Genomic DNA, 19,140 nt, shown 5'->3' on the forward strand with positions numbered 1-19,140 from the left:
CTGCAGTTCAGACGGGGAACCGTAACTCCCTCACCTGCAGTAATGGAGCAGCTCCATCTCCAGAGCGAGGGATGCAGGGTATCAGTGAAAAATGCAGTGGGACTAACTGTGTTTAACATAGGGTTAGGAAATTCAATCAAGAAAAGCAGCGAGGCTGCAAACACATTAACTGGCATTCTCTCAAGATTTTAACCCTACATTGTCCTGACAAAATGGAAGTGACCTCACGGAATTTCCACCCTTGCCTTTAGACCGGCTCAGAAATCGGCCTAAAGGTGCTCCGAGAGCGGGGGATTGGGCGGGAGGGTGCGACTTCAACTTCCCCTCAGCGCGCCTGCAGCACGGGCTTCCTAAATTGGTTTCGGAGGAGCGGGGATGAAAAATACCAAATCCTACTTTATTTAAGACAGGGATTAAGAATCCCACAAGGGAGGGCGCGGCGGCCCTCGTGTGGGAGGGGGGCGCGGCAGGTGCCGTGAGGGGCGGGCCCGCGGCTCGCTGAGGGCGGGAGCAGCCTGAGGGCGGCAGCAGGCTGAGGGCCCGGGCCCGGGGCCGCCCCCGGCCCGGCCGAGCCTCGGAGGAGGGCGGGCGATGCGGGAGGAGGCGCGGCGGAGCCCCCGGCCGCCCCTGGCCGGCGAGCGCGGCTCCTCCTCCGGGAGGGCGCGGCGAGGCTGGCGGGCGGTGCTGCAGCCCCGGCGGCAGCCCCGCCGCACCTCCGCGCCCGCCGGGTGCCGGCGCCTCTCCCGGAGGAGCCTGTGCTGAGGGCACGGCCGGCAGCGGGCTCTGAGGCAGCGCGGGGGGACATGTCGGCGGAGCGCGGCTGGAGGTGAGCAGCGGGGCGGGCGGTGCCCGCGGGCCCGGCGCGGCCGAGCCGCACAAGTCGGCGCTCGCCGGCCCCCTGATCCCGGCAAAGTTGTGCCCGAGGCGGCCGCAGGCTCCCGCTCCGCTGCGGGCACCGCCCGGGCCGGGAGCGCGGCGGGACGGGGCGGCTGCCCGGCGCTGAGGCTCCCGCTGCGGAGGCAGCGTTTGCGGGGCTGTTCGCTGGTGTTTCTTGGGCTTTGGGTTGGTTTTTCTTGTTTCCCGGCGCACTCGGCATCTGCCCGGCGCGGTCCCCGCAGCAGCCCTTCAGTGGCCGGGCTTTTCCCTTTCGCTCTCCTCGCGGCGTTCTGCGCGACGCTGTTGCCCTCTGGTGTTTGTGAGAATTGGTTATGGCTCTGTTGGGGAGCAAAATTTGTCAGCCTAGTGCGGTAATTCTTCATAACTTCAGGTGGTTATAGCTGCTTGGATTCCCCAGATGCCATCAGAAATGGATGTGTGTTGCTGCTCGTTTCAGCTGTCATGTGCAACCCTCGGGAAATGGCAGAAAACTTTTCTATTATTCAATTCACTCCCTGGTGTGCTGTGCTGGATAATTGCTTCAGGGTTTGGTGTGGTGGGGGTTTCTCTTCCTAAGAAAATGGTAAGTGAAAGAAACGGGGTTTCTCTCGCTCTCAGCATCCCAGGCAGTTCTCTCTGAAGGAATGGTGCTGAACTCTGCCTTATTAACTCTTTATTCTTGGCAGCTGTAGGAGAAAAGGGAAGTAATGGTATGGGCATGGACCAGACAGTGTGCTGGACATTTATCTCAGAGACCTTGAGCAAATCATTTACTGTTTAGATAGTGAAGTTTCTGCAATTGCTGAAGAATTACAGGGTTTATCTCAGAAAAATTGTGTGATGTCAGGAGCTTAAAGCTCTTCCTGTAGAAAGTATTGTGTGAAGGTGAAGAGTGATGTGAAGACTAAACCAAACTTCTATGTTCTGTTGAAGTCTTCAGAGCCTTCTTTTTAAACTATTTTTAAACATTGTACGTTTAATGGTTATAAATATTTTTTCTTGACAAACTGTCATGTATGGATCTCTATCCTGGATCTCTATCACTAGAGACTTTTCAAAGGTGTCTCTAGTGCTGCATTAGGCAATGCAGCATGGAGCTAAGGATGTCACAGGTACAGTAGAAACTGAGAACTGCTTACCTCAAAGATTTGAAAAAGAATGAAAAGAATTTCTATCCACCAGAATTGCTGTGCTGCCTAAACCATTGCCTTTTTTTTTTTTTATTTCCTTCACAGCTATGAGAGAATATAAGCCCTTCAATATTCACACATTCCAGGGTTTGTTATGTGATATTAAAGGGTCTCAAAGACTTCCCTTGTCATGTCTCATATCACCATTTTTACAAGCTGAAAATGTCTTTTTAATATGCAGTTGTAAGGTCTCATTCTCAGCCTGGATTTACTCCTTTGAGCTGTTGAATACTTCAGTCAGTAAAATAATGCTGTAAGTAGGCATGCTCAGGGTTTGGACGCTTGTTTGGTGTTTTTGTAACTGATTTAACAATCTGAGCCCTGCTGTTCACCCCAGGTTTGGTTGTGTTCAGTTGCACTTTGCTGCTTCCTACCATATCATCTGTATATCCAAAGATTTCCATTTTAGTAACGCTAAAATGACTTCAGAATGCTTCCTTTGAGGAACTTGTATTTCTTAGTGACTGGCCAGAGCAGACCTTTATGTTCAAAGCAGTTAAGCAGCATTCTAATCATGTGAGATTTAAATGTCTGTAGTAATACACTAAACAATGTGCCTCCTTTTTTTCTGCTCTTCATTTAAAACTCATCCTTTGTGTAATAAATCACCAGCATGTCACCAGCACTGTGGCACTGTCCAGGCAGGTAAAGAACAGGATGAGAATGATGGGGATTATTAGAAGAGAATTATTTAAAATATGTCCCCAGAAAAATGTGATCTACCTGAATAATATTGATGGATACTCAACCCAGAACTAGCTCTCTTTTAGTAGTTCTTGATGAAAAGGGTTTTTGTTACCCTTTAACAGGATGTTTTTACTTATAAATTTGACCCAGCTGTATTGTTTCTTCTCAAGGGTCACAGTAAGCAGTTGCCCTAGCACGGGCCTGAGGTAAGACTAAACCAGAGTTTTCCTACTGGGCTTTGACAAATTTGATTTGAGAACAATTCCTCACTTATTTATGGATATTTCAGTTGAGACCATTGCTTTGGTCTTGGTATTACCACAGTGCAGAAAAGTTTCTTGTCATTTTAAAAATTGTGTTGATAGTCATGACTCAACTTTAATAGACTTTTTAGTTTTAAATTCTGTGCAGTTCTTTGTGCCTGTGCAGGTACCTAGTTTCTTACTTGAGCATCTTTTTTTACTGGATTGAGAACTCCTGTGAAGAATTTAGTAGGCTGTGTTCCCTGGAAGAGTTTCCATTAAATTATCAGGGTGACGTGATTTACAGAAGTCAAGAATTTGGTCCTTTATTCTTACCAATGAAACAACAAACGAAAGAAAGCTGCAAGTGGTAGGAACTCGAGGTGTGCTTCATGTCTTTGGGGTTCCTCACAGTATTTGTTCTGTCATCAGTGGCACTTTGTTAGTGAATTTAAAAACCTGAAACAGAACAAGCAGAGCCATGATAAACCCCCCAAGCCAATCCAAACTGAAGATCTCTATTCAGATGCAGCTATTTTGTGCTGGTTGCCTGCAGATGCCTGTAATTGTGACTGCCCAGCAGTGCTGTTCAGAGTGCTAAATCTTCTGCTTAAGAAGGTGATATTTCTTTATCCTACCAGCAAGATTTTCATGTGAACTAGTTCTGAGCTTCTGCAGTGGATGACAGGAGCACTGAGCCTTGCTGTCTGTGTTCATAACAAAATGCAACACTTGCTTCCGTGACTCAGCTTTCTCTTAGCAAGATCTTCTCCATAGTGAGACTGTAAGTTAAAAACCAAATTCTGAATATTCAAAGATGCTAATTTTCACCTTAAAATGAGCATTTTGGCACCTGCTACTTTGAGCAGCAGAGGTAAAGGGTTCTGGTCTGAATTTTAACATGGTGGCATGAAAATGCAAAATAGGACATCAAATGCAGGTTGTAGGAGAACAAATGCAGGTTCTTTTAAAGCAATGAAGTTCTAGATAAAAAAAAAACATGCAAATTTTATTGCTTCAAACCATGGAAAAATACCATACGGATTATTCTATAGGTAAAATTTATTGTGACATCAGCTTTGTGGAACTTTGGATTCATATAATATCTGACACCTGTTCTCAAGTGCTTTGAGGTACAGGTGGGACCACATTCCTCTGTCACTGAATTCCATGACTGTAGAAATCAAAAAGAGCTGAGACTGCTTATGCTATCTATGGGGTTTTTTTCATGTTTTTTTTCACTAGAACAATACTAACAAGCTTGAACTCTTGTGAAGACTTTCTAGACTCTTTCTGTTTTTTTCCTTTAAGCCTTTTTCTTATTCTTGGATATTTTTTATTGATGTCGAAGCTATCATGACTTCTCCTTCCTTTGGTAAAGTATTGTGTTCTTTTGTAATGAAAGTGAGACTCTTCAGGTACTGTCCTCTTCTGAAATGCTGCTTCTCACACACTCACTGTAGGTACATTGAGAATTAGACCTTTTGTCTGGTTTTACTGTAGGAAATGATAGTGAGCAAGGACCATCTTCCCTGAAGCCACGTCTAGAGATGTGATAAAGGTCGCTGTCCCAATCTCCATAGGTCCCACGGTGTGTCATGTGAGGAGCATCCCAAGGATGGCGCTGTCAGGGGTGCACTGTGAGTTATTTTAGCTGTAATACAGCACTAGAGTATCCAGCAAGATCTGTTGCTCAGGGGAAAATGCTGCTGTCCCTAAAGGAAAGGAACTGTATCTTGTCAAGGCCTTGAGACTGTTGATACTGTAAAATGCATGTTCTCTTTGAATTGTTTGTTTTCTTCTTCCTGCGTTCTTTTGAACTCCTGCCATACAAACCAGCAAGTGAAAATTACGTGAGCCTCAAGCTGATACAAGAGAGCGTGCATTTAAAACTTGTGCCTTGCTCTGTTCCGTCCTGCTTCCTGACTGTCTTCAGCAGGGACTGTGCCAAGTCTGGCTGTGTCCTGCTGCCTCAGAGAGTTCCTCATTCCTCACAGAGGAACCTCACATCTGTCTTGGCAGTTCCAGCCACTCCTCCTTGCAGCTGCCCGCTGTAGCCCCACGGGGGTGCCTGCAATTAGGAGCTGAGGATACAGTGACTGGGCTTTTCTTGAAGCAGACACGGGTTTCTGGGCTGGCTCCAGATTTTCCTCTCTATGGAATGGCATTAGGAACCGTGTCCTTGCTGCAAGTGTTTCTTGGGTTGCAACCCTTGTGTAATACCCAGTTCAAGCAGCTCTGTCTCATCGGCCCTTCCTTGCTCTGAGCTTAGGTCAGTGTCAATTCTCACTTTTTCTGTATCTGGACCAGCCAGGTCTGTGGTTGTCAAAGACAAGTAGGTGTATGTAGAGCTTTCCTGCAGAATGCAGTCAGTGATAATTTTAGGCACTAAAATGATGTGTTTCTTGGCATTCAGGCAGCTGAGCTGGAAACCCAAGATGAAGAGAACCCTTGGTGTGTGTCATGAAAAATCATCTGTCTGGAAGCCTCTGTCTGGTGTTAACTCATTCAGGGTGGAACTTCTCTTTGTCACCTGACTTGTTCCCGTATTAAATGTCTCTGTTATGCCATCCAGACTGAAATTCTTGAAGCTGGTGTGGCAAGGATCAGACATTTCAATGCTTAAGAATGTTAATTTCTTCTAAAGGTACTTCCATGTTGTTGTTTGGTCTTTCTGCATTCCTCAGGTTTTTTTTCAGACAGAAACCGAGAAGCTGGGGTTGTGTTATTTTAGTCCAGCACTGATTAGTGAGCGTGGGTGAAGGGCAGGTTTCCTGCCCAAAAGCTTTGAGCAGGACTTTGTGCAGCTGCAGGTCAGGTTCAAGGCTGGGTTCAAGTCTTCCCAGAAGAGAAGGGATTGATAAAGAGGTATCTGAGTAGACAGTGAGGAGAGTAAAATCTATGCAGACAGCAGGAATCTTGCTCTGAATCTTAACTATGAATGAGACGGCTCACGTACGCTCGCTCTTGATGCTGAATTTTGCGGTTTTGATGAATAGAATGCCTTGGAGTTTCTTTTCCCCTCCCTCATCTGATCTTTCTCGTTTAGTTTTACTTGATGCTCATCTTGGCACCAGGAAGATCTGTCTTCAGGGTTTCATTAAATTTGTGGACATGACATAGGTACTGTTAAGTACATCATATTTTAGCTTTTTTGAAAATCTGTAGCGAAAGACCAATTTGCTTACAATGTAGGAATAAAAAAAGAAACCAACCAGGACTGGAAGGATTAAGCTCTCAGTTGGGAAATGACCATGTTAATGCCACACCTTATCCTAATCCCATTTCCAAATGGACCTGGGTGCAAACTACGCTGAAGTTAGAGTGGCCATGTTCTAGATCTTCACACACCTAATATTTTCCAAGATCTGCTTTGAAGCTTTGTTTATGACTTACGATCATTATTTTATGCTTGTCACACCATCCAGTTGTTTTACTAGGGAGTTTTGACAGCAGTTGTACTGCTGGCTTGAAAAATTATTCTTTCCTTAAATACAAGATAAAGCATAAGTATATCCTTAGGTGATCTGCCTGTTAGGTTTAACTTTTGAGTTATGACTTTCTCTTCTCCAATTTAAGAACTTGATTATTGTATTTTGTTTTTAATGCAAAGAATTGGCAAGTGCTTCTAACAGTCTGCAAGACTCCACAGTCCAGAGAAATGCTTTGTTTTCCTCTGATGTTGCAGGAAGGAGGTTTTGCTTTGAAAACATTCCTACAGTAGATGTAATCTAGAGTGCATCAGTGTATGTTTGTACAACAGTTGTGTACGTTCTTAGTTCTTGGGAAAACTAATAAAAGATAAAATTTGTTTAATCATGTTCCCCCAGCTTTTTAGGAGTAGAAGGAAGAAGTTGATAAATTTTCTTCAGTATTTTGGTTGTTAGCAGCTGTCTACTTGGGAATTAACTTTTATCTTTAGGTGAAAAGAATTTCTAAAGCACAGTAAATACTTTGCTTTTATGCCTTGCTTTTCAGTACCTCTTGCTACTTTATTTGATCCTCTGAGCTGAGGAACCTGTGAGATTCAGAGACCTTCAAATGCACGTGGCAAGTAGTGGGAGCAGGGAAAAAAATACATTATTGCAAGGTTTGGAGCTGTTGGTCTCCAACTCTCTGGCTGGCAGTGGTTTCTTTACTCCCCATTAGTTTAAGCAGGTGATACTTCACAAGGTGCTGCCTCAATTAAATCTCTGATTTTCTTTTCTTCTAGACCATACCTTGGGTAAAGCTCTGTGGAAGACAGATGTGTGTGCTGCAATGGTGACATAAATATTTCAGAGGACTGGAACAAGTTGTTGAGAATCTGTGTTTGTTTTTCATGCTGCTGTTGAGAGCTATCTAAGGCAAGTAAACACCATGAGTTTTATCCTGAAACTTCACAGACATTTGCAAAGAAGAGTAATTTTGCTGGCCACTTTTTGTATGGTGAGCATAGTTATTTCTGCCTACTACTTGTATAATGGCTACAAAGAGGAGAATGAGCTTCCTGAAACCTCTTCAGAAGTGGAATGTGGTGATCCTCAACCGTTGCCATCCAAGCTGATGGAGATGAAGAGCACGAAGCCCATCGATCCCCTGAGGACAGACCTGGTAGTGCTGGTGTTTGTGGAAAGCCAGCACTCAAGCTTAGGCCAAGATATAAGAACCATTCTGGAATCCAGCAGGTTTCAGTTTCACCTTGAGATTGCATCTGGGAAAGGTGACCTCCCAGTGCTTCTAGACAAAAGCAGAGGCAAATACGCTCTCATAGTGTATGAAAATATTCTGAAGTAGGTGAATATGGACTCTTGGAACAGAGGCCTTCTAGATAAGTACTGCCTGGAGTACGGTGTAGGTGTGATTGGATTTCACAAAGGCACTGAGAACAGCTTGCAGAGCTTTGAGTTGAAGGGTTTTCCTTTCCATGTCCACAGCAATCTGGGTGTTCAGGACTGTTGCATTAACCCTCATTCCCCACTGCTCCATGTGACTAAACCTTCTAAGCTTGAGGAAGGGCCCTTGCTTGGAAATGCCTGGGCCGTTTTCCAGGTTAATCACACAACTTATCAACCAGTGATATTTGCAAAAGTAAAGACACCAGAAAACCTTTCTCCACCTGCTGCTCTAGGTGCTCTCTATGCCACAGTAATACATGACTTGGGGCTCCACGATGGGATTCAACGAGTCCTTTTCGGCAAGAACTTGAATTTTTGGCTGCACAAGCTGATTTTCATAGATGCCATCTCTTTCCTGTCTGGAAAGAAACTCACACTATCCTTGGATAGGTACATTCTGGTTGACATAGATGATATCTTTGTTGGCAAGGATGGAACAAGGATGAACACCAACGATGTACAGGTAAAGTATGTGCACAAACTGATGGTCAATGCAGCAAAGCGGTATTTTCATCTGAAAGTGAATAGTTGTTCATGGTTGGAACTGGAGGGCTCCACTCAGGAGCTGTTCATATTTATTGCACTTGTTGTGAGTCTTACAAGCAGGAGGTGAATGTGGTGAGCAGCAGTAAATGGCAGCATCAAATGTGAAGAGTGGACTGGGTTATTGGCTGTTTGAGATAGGTTTGGATGTCAGGAGTTGTTTGCAGCATTTCACCTCTCTCATCTCTGTTTTATGGCACTTGCTTGCAGGGAGGGTTTGTGCTAATATTGCTCTTCAAAGCTGTCAGTAAATGACTGGACAATTTCCATTTGAATGTTTAGAGCTGTACATTCCTGAAGGTCCTTTTCCACTCTGTTGTGCTGTTCAAGTGAGGTGACAGTGGTTGGTCAGTAGCACTAACATCTTCCCATTATTTCTTCCTGTGTTTCTTGTGTGCTTTTTGTGAGGAGTGTTGTCCCAAAGCAGGAAATAGGAGATCACCTTTCTCAACTTGGTCTAGAAGCTGCAAATCTCTAACATCCTGATTGTTGCCCTGTTTGCACTAAAGATAAGGCAGAATGTTTTCTTAGAAGTTTGTTAATGGGATGAGGAACTGCAAGAAGGAAAGACAAGGACAGCACTGCATGCAGTGGGTCATTTTTGTTTCATTTTTAACCAAGTTTTTGGGTTTCTTCAGTGTTAATACACTTGTCAAGCCACAGCAGCTCTGCATTCTTTGCTCTCTTAAATGAAAGGTTTGACCCTGCGGTTAAACTTTTAATTTGCTTTAAAATTGCATTTGCTCTTTTCCAAAACATTCTCTGTCCATGCACTTAAAAATGAGATTTACCTCCTTGTTAAGTAGGTGTTTTCCTTAGGCAAACAAATCCCATGGGAGAGAGCAGAAATAAAGGTGAAGCTTCCTAAATGGTTTTTCCATGGAGAAGAGGATGGCAGTGTTTGAGTTAGGTGAGTGAGCATCCTTGGAGAGTCTCCTGAATGCAAACTCAGATGGCAGGAAAAAAGTCAAGTCTGGCCAGCATCACTGGCAGAACTTGTGTTGTTCTGCAGGAGCAGAACTTTCTGGTAACAAAGTGGCTGAAATAAAGCCTGAATAAATCCATCACTGAGTTGTGCAGTAGCAGTCGGAGACAGCACGTTTTGTATTGTTTGTCTTTGCAAGTGACACCTTAGGATTGTCATTTGAAAAGAAGTTGGGATGTTGAATTGCCAGAGTTATATACCAGAAGCAGGAGACTATTGAGACAAATTTGGTTACAGCAGATAGAGAAGGATAAACCATATTGTTTGGGGAAAATAATTTGCAGTATGTCAGAAAGTAATCTTCCCAAAATAAAACTGTCCCATTAAATAGAAGTAATATCAAAGTGGAAATAACTTTTAAGTAGGATAATTTCATTTATACAGAACTGTGTTCTGAAACAATGGAATCTGAAAAAAGTGTTCCCTTCTGAGTCTTCATCTACTTAGAGTTAAAATGTTGTATTAAACATGTTAGGGCTGTCAGATGCAATGCATCTTCATTACTATTAATATCAAAGGAGTTCTCGGTGGCACAATGACATGAGGAAGGAATGAAACAAAATCAGTTTGCAGTAGTTGGAAACACGTTATTGTAAAGTGTATTTGCAGATAAATGACATCTCATTAAACAAGAGTTTTAGTGAGTTCTGCTGCAGTGCCTGTGACAGAGAATTGGGCGCTGCAAGTGTGAAAAGAGGTTCTAAATGTAGACTTTGTATCATTTCAGTACTCAAGATTAGCTCATTTCCACTAGGCACACATTTCTAATAAAAACATGTATGTTTTTCTGGCTCTTAACCTGCGGCACAGATTTTGCATTAGGTGGTGTACATTATTCTGTACCTGTTAATCCTCATGTGGTCCATTTCCTCCCTGTATAGGCAGGCAATCACAACAGTTTATTCTACTGATTTTGGTAGTGCAAAGCTTGTAGATAAAACATAGCATTACTTAGAACAAAACTTTCTGAAAAACATACATTTCTGGATTTGGAACTGTGGCTTTGATGGTGGTTGGGTTTTTTGGGTTTTGGAGGGGGTTTTTTAGGTGGTTGTTTGTTGTTGTGCTTTGTTGGTTTGGTGTAAGGAAGTGTTGCTGTGCTCTGTCCAAATCTTGCAGCTTACACACCAATCGCTACAATGTCTGTGAACATTTTTAAAGTTTTCATCTTTGCATCCCCAAATGTGGAAAACACAATTCCTGCAGTTCTGTGGTTAGAAACATAGAATGCTATAACCATGTAGTTTGGAATAGACCTTTGAGATGATGGGGTCCAACTATTAATCCAGCACTGCCAAGCCTACCAGCAAATCATGTTCCTAAATATGAGGCAGAGCAAGTAAATCCTCTCAGAAGTTTGTGTGTAAACACACAGTATCCCCCTGGTTTGCTCTTCCAGACTATCTGAAAACTTCCACTGGAATATCTGGATCCATGTCCTGCTGCTCCTGTGTGGAGTTTCTGTAGTCTGGCTGCTCCCAGTCTCCCCACTGTTATCTCAGTGCTCTGATGACACTGGAATAGGGGCTCCTTACTTCTCCTCGCAGCACCAAGGGCGTGTTTCAAAATTTACTGCAAGAGATAGAACCTTTTCTTTCAGCTGGAGACACAGTGATGGTCTTCACTGAAGGAAAGATGACTTTTGACACTGAAGTTCATAATGAGTTGGATAGAAACAAGAAATGACCATTCCTGGAAGAACTGGTTTTTTCTTGAGCTGTGGAGACTGCTTCTGAACCTCCCTGTAATTAAACAGCACTGTGTCTTACTCGACACACAGAGCAGTTCCTCAGATGGTGTAAGCTGTCAAAACATCCATTGATTTCAGAGGAACTATGACAACTTAGAAGAGTTATAGATTAGTCTTAATTCTCCAGCAGCAACTTGAGATATGCGGAACTTAATTAGACTGGCATCACGAGTGCGAGAAACATAAAGGCATACCAGAATGTGGTTTGGGGTTCTTGGAGTGTTCATATATTTCATTAAGAAAAGTCTAGTTTGTTTTCTTGATGTCTCAATAAGTTATTAGAGTTTTTCATCTGAATCTTTGGGCTCTGGCTCAAAATGTGTTAGAGGTTTTCCAGAATCAGAAATGTAGGGATGAAATATGGATACACTTGGAGCTGAGTTTCACGCATTAGAACTCAGCTAGGGCACTCATGTCTTCTACTGGCAGTGCCTGCCTTGTCGTGGGTTATTCTTATTTCCCAGATATCAGGGGAGAACACGCTGCTAGTGGTCTGCTTCAGCATCAAGTGCTGATTTGCAACAACATCAACAGCAAAAATGCTGCTCAGTCCTCCAGTCAAATTAAAAAAAGTAAAGAAACCCAGCTAGATTCCCTGACTGCTGACTTGGTCCAGCTATACAGTGTCTTTTCCAGCTTCTCTTTTCCCCTCTTTATGTCTGGACACACTTGTACAGATGATAAAGGCAAATCAGTGCATACCAGTTCTGTAATGACCTTTATCTTACGCTTTTATTCCTCTGTAAGATACCTTTGATATCCTAGTGTGGCTTTGTTCCTGTATGGCTTTGGATGTATTAGTTTCAGAGAGTGTGCTGATAGAAAGTAATGTGGAAACATCTGTTAAACCAACATCCATTCATTTACATCTAGCATTAGAGCTGCTCCACATATCTCTAATTACATTACTGTTTTATGTCTTAAGTGCTTACTCAACTCTGAAAATATAAACTGTGGGGTTCTAAGTAGTCTTATTGAGATAGCATCAAAGCAAGAAATGAGTTGGTGCTTAATCCACAGCCTGATCTTTGTCACCACTTCCCGTGTGACACCGAGACAAGGGCTCGTGATGTGTGAGAGAGATGGATGGATGGCTTTGTGTATCCATAAAGCTTCTTGGGCTCTGTCCCACGATTCTCCTGACAGAATCCTTCCCAGGTTTTGCTTTGGCCTGAAGTAGCAGACAGCTCCTGGGAAGTCAAAAGGGGTAGGAGTGGAGCTTAGAGAGAGAAGAGGTTTTTCCTAGGCCTTGCTTCAATGTCATAGGAGAGAGTGAAGCAGTAAGCAGATTTCAGCTCTGCTCAGCCCTCTTGTCATTTGTTGTTTGCACCTGTAACACTGTGGAAGAGCTGCATCCCCTTTGGTCTGTTTCCATCATGACTCTTTTTGTGACCTCCCTGCTGATAAGCAAGTCAGTCTAGTTTTGTAAATCCTTGCACAAGCAAGAGCAAAAGCAGGTCCAAGTCCCATTCATCCAAGTGCCTCAGCCAGAAAAGCTGGCTGCTGCCCCTCCTCCATTGCAGATTGTCACAGACACTAATCCAGGAGCTTGGGTTGTGCCCCCATTTTCCCTGTTTTGTGTGAACATAGAGAATCATTTGCTGTGTGACTCACAAGGGTTGTGTTCCATCAGAGACCATGCCAGGGTTTCTCTGGTCCCCAGTGCTGCAGGCAGAAGTGTTGTCACCCCGTTGTGCATCTGCTCCCAGCCCGAGTTCAGGCTGGCCGAGGGAGTGATCAGAAGGGGAACAGGTTTTGTGCAGCACTGCTCTACAGCAAGGGGCTCCTTCCAGGGCTGGGCAGTGCTCTGCTGTTCCCTGCATCAGCTCCAGCAGAAACATTCCCCAGCTCCTGATGGTCTCCAGCCGAGCCAGCAGCAAAATGCTGACTGATGGTTTCCATGGGCTGGGACTGTTGTCTCTGGGTAACACCAGCATTCTGCTGTCACCTCAGCTGCGTGTCTGAGCTGTAGCAGGGCTGCTGAGATGGGCAGGGGAAAGGGGGCTTCTCCTAAAGAGCAATGCAGGTCAGCTGCTGGCAAAGCAATTATCATCAAGAGGATCATCCATAAAGTGCAGTGATAGCTTACAAATCTCAAACCCAAGCGTTTCTTCTTTGATTATTAAAAACAAAGGGGCTTGAACTCTCGGTTTGATGTATTAAGTGATATTTTTTTAGAAGACATTTTGAGTTAGTCAAACTGGAATGATTCATAAAGCAGCTTAATTAGACCAGAGCTCCAGTGGGAGTCCCCTTTAACATGTCTACAGAGACTCTTTTAATACTCTAATCCACTTCTGAATAAAAGGTGAAACCAGGAATGGTAGTTTCAAAGGAGGAACTACAAAGAACATTTATCTTTCTCTTTTTGCTCTTCTGTCCTTGCCATCTAGATATCAAGCTTCCATTGCATTCTGAGGATGACTTTTTTTCTAGGTTAGCTCACACAAGCAGAGCTTTTTATATACCATCATTTAAACCTTAAAGAACCCTCAAAGTGAAAAATTGGATACTAAAGCACCACCAAACGGGTGTTCTAGAATTACTGTCATGAATTCATCCTGTTGTACAGTGTTTTGTTTCACCTCCTAGCAAGTTTTTTAAAAAACTTTTAGGTCGCCCTCTTATAATTTGTTTTCGGCTTTATCCGGTGCTATAGGAGGAGGCTTCGTGCTAATGCTCCAGTAGGGTGGGAAATCCTGAAATGGGAAATGGAAGTGTGCCCTGAGGTCTGTTTTTAGACTGATGTGACTAGGCTGTGCTTCAAAATAAAATGAAAAATAACCCACACAGACCTGGGTTCAGCAAAAGGGAGGCTAAAGACTTGAAAATGCTGTAGTCTGACAAGGGAAATCAAGATCATGATGTTATATTTACTTTGCACTGGGCTTCTTTAGAGATGTGCAATCTCTCTACAACATCTGCTGGAACAGAGTTAATAAGCTAAAGCAATGCTTTTAATGTCTAACTACTATTGATTCCCTTTTCTTGAGGTAGGAATTGCTTACAGGCTTTCAGCACTAACATTAAAATATCAGGATGGTAGCAGAAGGAATGGTTGGGTTTTTGGTTGGAATATGCAATGCAGTTCCAGGTGAACAATGCCCAGTGGTGATTGCTCTCCAATCATCTTTTGAGTGAGGGGTTTTTTTTTTGACAATATCTTTTTCTCATGGAAGGAAAACAAAGGTGACTTAATTAAAATGAGGAAAGAAAAACATGGATGGAATAATTCACTCCAAGTGAATAAGAACTTGGTACTTAACCATTGTACCTCTTCATCTTGCTCATTCCTACTTTCCTGCTTTCCTAATGTTCAGCAGGTTCCATTTCAAAATATCTGCCGTGATATTTTGGAGTGGCATCTTTGCTCTCAGAAGACTTTGGGGCACTTGAGAAATAATCTTCCAAATGCTGTTTGCCTACCCATCCCAGTGATGTGGCACTTTGGGTCTCAGTTTTGTTCATTTGCTGGTTTTAAGTGTGCCTGAAATGCTGACACACACAGAGCAGCAGGGCTTCTGTGAACTGAAATGGTCACCTAAAACGTAAATAGCAGTAGCAGAGATACCTGTTAAACAATTTGAAGTGCAGGCTTGAAAGAAATAAACTAAATGGTGAGAGGATAGTAAGTTGATTTCTCCTGGTGGCATAAAGCTTTTATGTTCAAGAGGAGTGTTTTAGGAAAGTAGATCCTATGCCCAAAAAAATGGAATAGGAGCAAAGAGCATCAGCATCCGTATTTCTGTTGTAGATCTGTTACATCTTGGGGCTCCCACAGAGGGCAATATTGTATAAAAGATAGTTTTAAGCCATGCATTAGGGGTCTGCCGATTCATCTGTGTTGATAGACCTTAAGGAAAATTGCTGTTAAAGTAAATTGAACTTCCAAGTGTGAGAAACTGGAAGAGACTTCAGGGGACACGACGCTGTTTAATGGGGCAGAAACTGAGAGACAAGTGAACTGCAGTGTGGGGTGATTTGCATTTTTCCAAGATGATTTGTAGAAGGTGAAAAGTTGCAGATGAAGTGCTTTGGTTTACCTTTATCTCACTCTGCCTGTGCACTTGTGTCGTTCATTTCATGCAATAACCCCTACTAAACAGTCAGAGGCTGCAGCATCATTTTGTTGACCTTAAATTAAGGCAGAAAGCTGCAGTTTTGGAATTTGAAGTTTGTAGTATCTAATTGGCTAAAGGGCAAAAGAAAGAAGTAAAGATGAATGACAACTTTTCATATCACATGAAAAATCAAGGCTCATGCATCAGGGAACTTCAAAACAATTAGTTTCATATCATTTCAGCCTAGGTCTCAATCCTAAAAGTGCATTAAAATGACACTCTCTAAGTCTCATTCCGTGGAGCTTAGATGAGCCTCAGATTTTAGGTGTTCCCAGGATGGGAGTTACAGGAATTGATTTCTTTGCAATGTGAAGTGCCTAAAATAGGAAACAGTGGCAGTTTGGGGGCCTCTTGCTGCTTTCTTCCCTTTTTATTCCTTTCTATCCAACATGGCAGAAATGCCATCTAAGTGAGTAGCAGGAAGGCAACCTACATTGTTAGCAAGTGAGGGGGAAAAAAAAGGTTAATCTTTCAGGCTTTGGAGGAGCTGATAGCAGGAGAAGAAACTGTGCCTGCAATACAAAGCCAAAAGTTATCAACTATCCTGAGAGATGTTTTCACAAATCAACAAAGAACATAAACTAGGGGAAAAAAACAAAAGGAAGCATTGCTCTGGTCTTTGTCCCTAAGATGAGAAACTGAAAAGCTGTGAGTATAAAGCAGGTATGAGCTGGTTGTCAGTGGAATGTCAGCTTCCAGCAGAACAGGAATAACTCAGGAGTCTGGAGATGAGTCTCTGCTGCCTTGCACAGTGTTTTAATCAAAGCCCTGAAGGAGCAGTTCCCAGCCAGCCACAAAGCACCACGTCAGGCCGTGCAGAAAGAGGATTGCAGCACAACTGGGGCTTCACCAGATCTGTCTGAGATCTAGAACTGGTACTAGGTGAGGCTCAACTTGAAGAATTTTCTTAGTTCCTTCTTTTGTCCTCTCACCCCAAATACAGCTTGTATTTTGCTTCAGCATGCTTCTGTAAATCCTCAGAGGATCCATCTTGGAAGCACTTCCAGGATGGAAATGCTCTGACCTTTAGATGTTGACAGATGAGGTGCATATTCTCCTGTTCTGTATTTATTGACAATAATGGCAGCTCTTCCTTTTTTAATTTTTTTTTTTTTTGTGAACGATGTAACTTTGACATATTTGTATGACTTCATTGTATAGCTGCCCTCCTGTAACATATTCTATATGTGCCAATTCTTTTACTCCAGGGATGTAAATGCAGTACCACATATTGATGAACACACTGTACCATTTAAACCACTGTCTGCACCATCACCCTTCAGAAATGAGACCTGCACAGCACTCTGCAATTCAATCAAATGAAAAAGGCCATGAATTTATCCACAGAGGCAGCATGGCTGATAAAGCAGCTCCTGTCTCCTGTGCTCAGAGGTGATTCCTGTTCCAGATCAGCTCTGTGCTGGACCTGCCTTTTGCAGATGTTGTGGGGCTGCTGCCACATGATGTGTGGTGGCTTTGTACGGGGGAGTCTCCTCCAGTGAGGATTGCACAGCACCACCAGTCATCCCAGTTAGCACTTGGATGAAATGGAGAACTGAACTCCAGAGGCAGGAACCAATTCTACTCTATTCCATTGCTTGAAATGTTTTCCTTAGAGTGTGTTCAGGGGAGGAGGGGAGATAGACCTTTTTACCTTTCTGGTTTTGTCTCTTTCCATGGTGTATCATATCCACCCTTGCCATAGCTGAGCTAGTAGGGCTGTGCTTTCTGAGAGGAATTCAACAGGAAAACGTTCCATCTTTTGTCCCCCGGGAAGAAGCAGCAGTTTTTGGGGCAATCTGTCTTCAAATGCTTCTGTAAAATTTTCCTTTTAGTTCTTGATCCTGCTCAGACACATCAGAGCGATACAAAACCCTCTGAGTAACGTCACCAGCCTCAGCAGAATGTCTAAACTCTCTAAACTCCAACTTTGCGTTATCACACCATAATTACATTAAAATGATGAACATAATGATGGCAGGTTCGAGGTCATTGGCTTTCAATCTTCCTGCTTAGGGCTGACCATAGCATTTGTCTGGATTTTCTTGTCTCAGGGACCGATCACTCCACGTTTCCTTAAGGGACCAAGCGCTTGCTCTCCACAGCTCCTTGGAGCTGAAGGTGCTTGCCCACACTGAGTGAGACTCTGTGATGTTTCTATTTGCAGATGTGCTGCTGTGATGGAAATTTCTGTTCCAGCACACTTCCACACCAAGAGAAATAGAGGAAAAAGAAAAGAGAAAGGAGTTAAAAGCCAGAAGGCATCATTTAAATGCCAGTGTGGCAACCAAAGAGGTAAGGGAATGAAAGACCGACAGAGGGAGGAGAGGAAGGTCACTGTCCCCAGGGACAGCAACGCCAGATGGCCACAAGCACAAATCAAGAATTCCACAGACAGGAGTTTTACTCTCACCCTTTGATATTTTTTTTTTCAGCATCATTTGCACTGCAGTTTATTTTCATGGCCATTGGGAGGTTGGCAAAGGGCCAGATTGCCCTGAAGGGAGGACATGTTAATGTAATACGTGCAGGGGGCTGTTCTGAGCTATTGTCAGCACTAAACCTGCTCAGAGCAGCTCTCTTTGCTGGGGTGACAGCAGCAATGAAAGATCCACCTGAGGATCTCTTCCACCTGAGATGCAAATACCCTCTCCTTCCCTTGTGCAGTCCTAAAGCTTGCACATACATTTCCTGCATGGGGGCTGGACACTGCTTCCACTTGGATTTAATTGCATTTCCCTGCTGGGTGGAAACTTCCAGTGGCCAAGGGAGAATATTCTGGCTTGAAATAAGAAGAGACATTTCTTAGTAACAACCATTGACTATTGCACATCTCTCCTGGCAAAAATAAAAGAACTGACCTTAATGGTGATTGCCAGGGAATATTCCCAGGTTTACATTTGAGACACTTGCCTTTCCAGCCCCTTTTGCCTCCCTCCAGGAAAGCTGATGTTGCACAAAGAAGAGTCAGGTAAATTGCTGTTCCTGTTAGTTCTGTGTAACTGGAGCACCAGTATCCCACATTCTGGGTAACTTCACAACCTTTGGAGTTTCCCTTCCGCTGCATTGCATTTGTTTTCTGGATGTACTCAGTTTTGCTGGCACAGGAGACAAAAATTATAAAAGGAAGTTTATGATAGAAGAGCAGGAAACAAATGACACTTGTGCATTTGTCACTGATCCTTGAAAAATTAGCTGAGCCCCAGACTTGCTTTTGGATTTCTCTCTGCTTCTTGCACTCATGTGTTAGGGTGTTCCCAAAGAATCCTAAAGAAACAAATTCTCTGGTTTGCCTCCTATTCATGGAAAGGGCAAAGATGAAGTGTCAGATTCAGTTGCTTAAAAATCTGATAAACCTGTAGGAGAAAGATGTTTTCTGCTGCACTGTTTGTCATAAACAAAATTAAGATTTAAAAAAAGCCCCACAACCTTAACAGCCTTTTCCAGAAATGAGGCAGACGCAGCAATCTTGAAGCAGTCATTGCTTCAGTCTTTCTATAACTCTGAAGACAACTAAATTAACACAGAAACCAGAGCTCTCACACACCCTCCAGCCAACAGCTCCCAAAAGTATTAAAACCCTTCTTGATTCAGTTTATTGCAGATGCTGTCCTGAAGCAGAAAAGGTGATTCTGCACTTCCTTAGTCCTTTTCCCTTGGACTGAGGTTTGGTTTGGCCTTGCGTGGTCCCGCTGAAGAGCAACAGAGAGCAGTGACAAGGCTTCCTTAAGCCTGGGATCATAAAATCTTGTTGTTTGGGCAGAGACAAATCCCCCCCTGGCTACAGCCTCCTGTCAGCTCCAGGGGACAGGACCAGGTCTCCCCTGAGTCTCACTGAGTACTTGGTTTATGCAAAACATTTGGGCTCG

The 19,140-nt window shown here is 43.5% G+C and overlaps 1 pseudogene; it reads left to right on the forward strand.

The window, feature by feature from the left end:
* Nucleotides 1-1,883: 1,883 nt before the first annotated feature.
* On the forward strand, nucleotides 1,884-18,917 carry LOC131579163 (bifunctional heparan sulfate N-deacetylase/N-sulfotransferase 3-like; annotated as a pseudogene).
* Nucleotides 18,918-19,140: the final 223 nt, after the last annotated feature.

The sequence above is a fragment of the Poecile atricapillus genome, chromosome 4, assembly GCF_030490865.1.
Source record: "Poecile atricapillus isolate bPoeAtr1 chromosome 4, bPoeAtr1.hap1, whole genome shotgun sequence".
Classification (NCBI taxonomy): Eukaryota; Metazoa; Chordata; class Aves; order Passeriformes; family Paridae; genus Poecile; species Poecile atricapillus.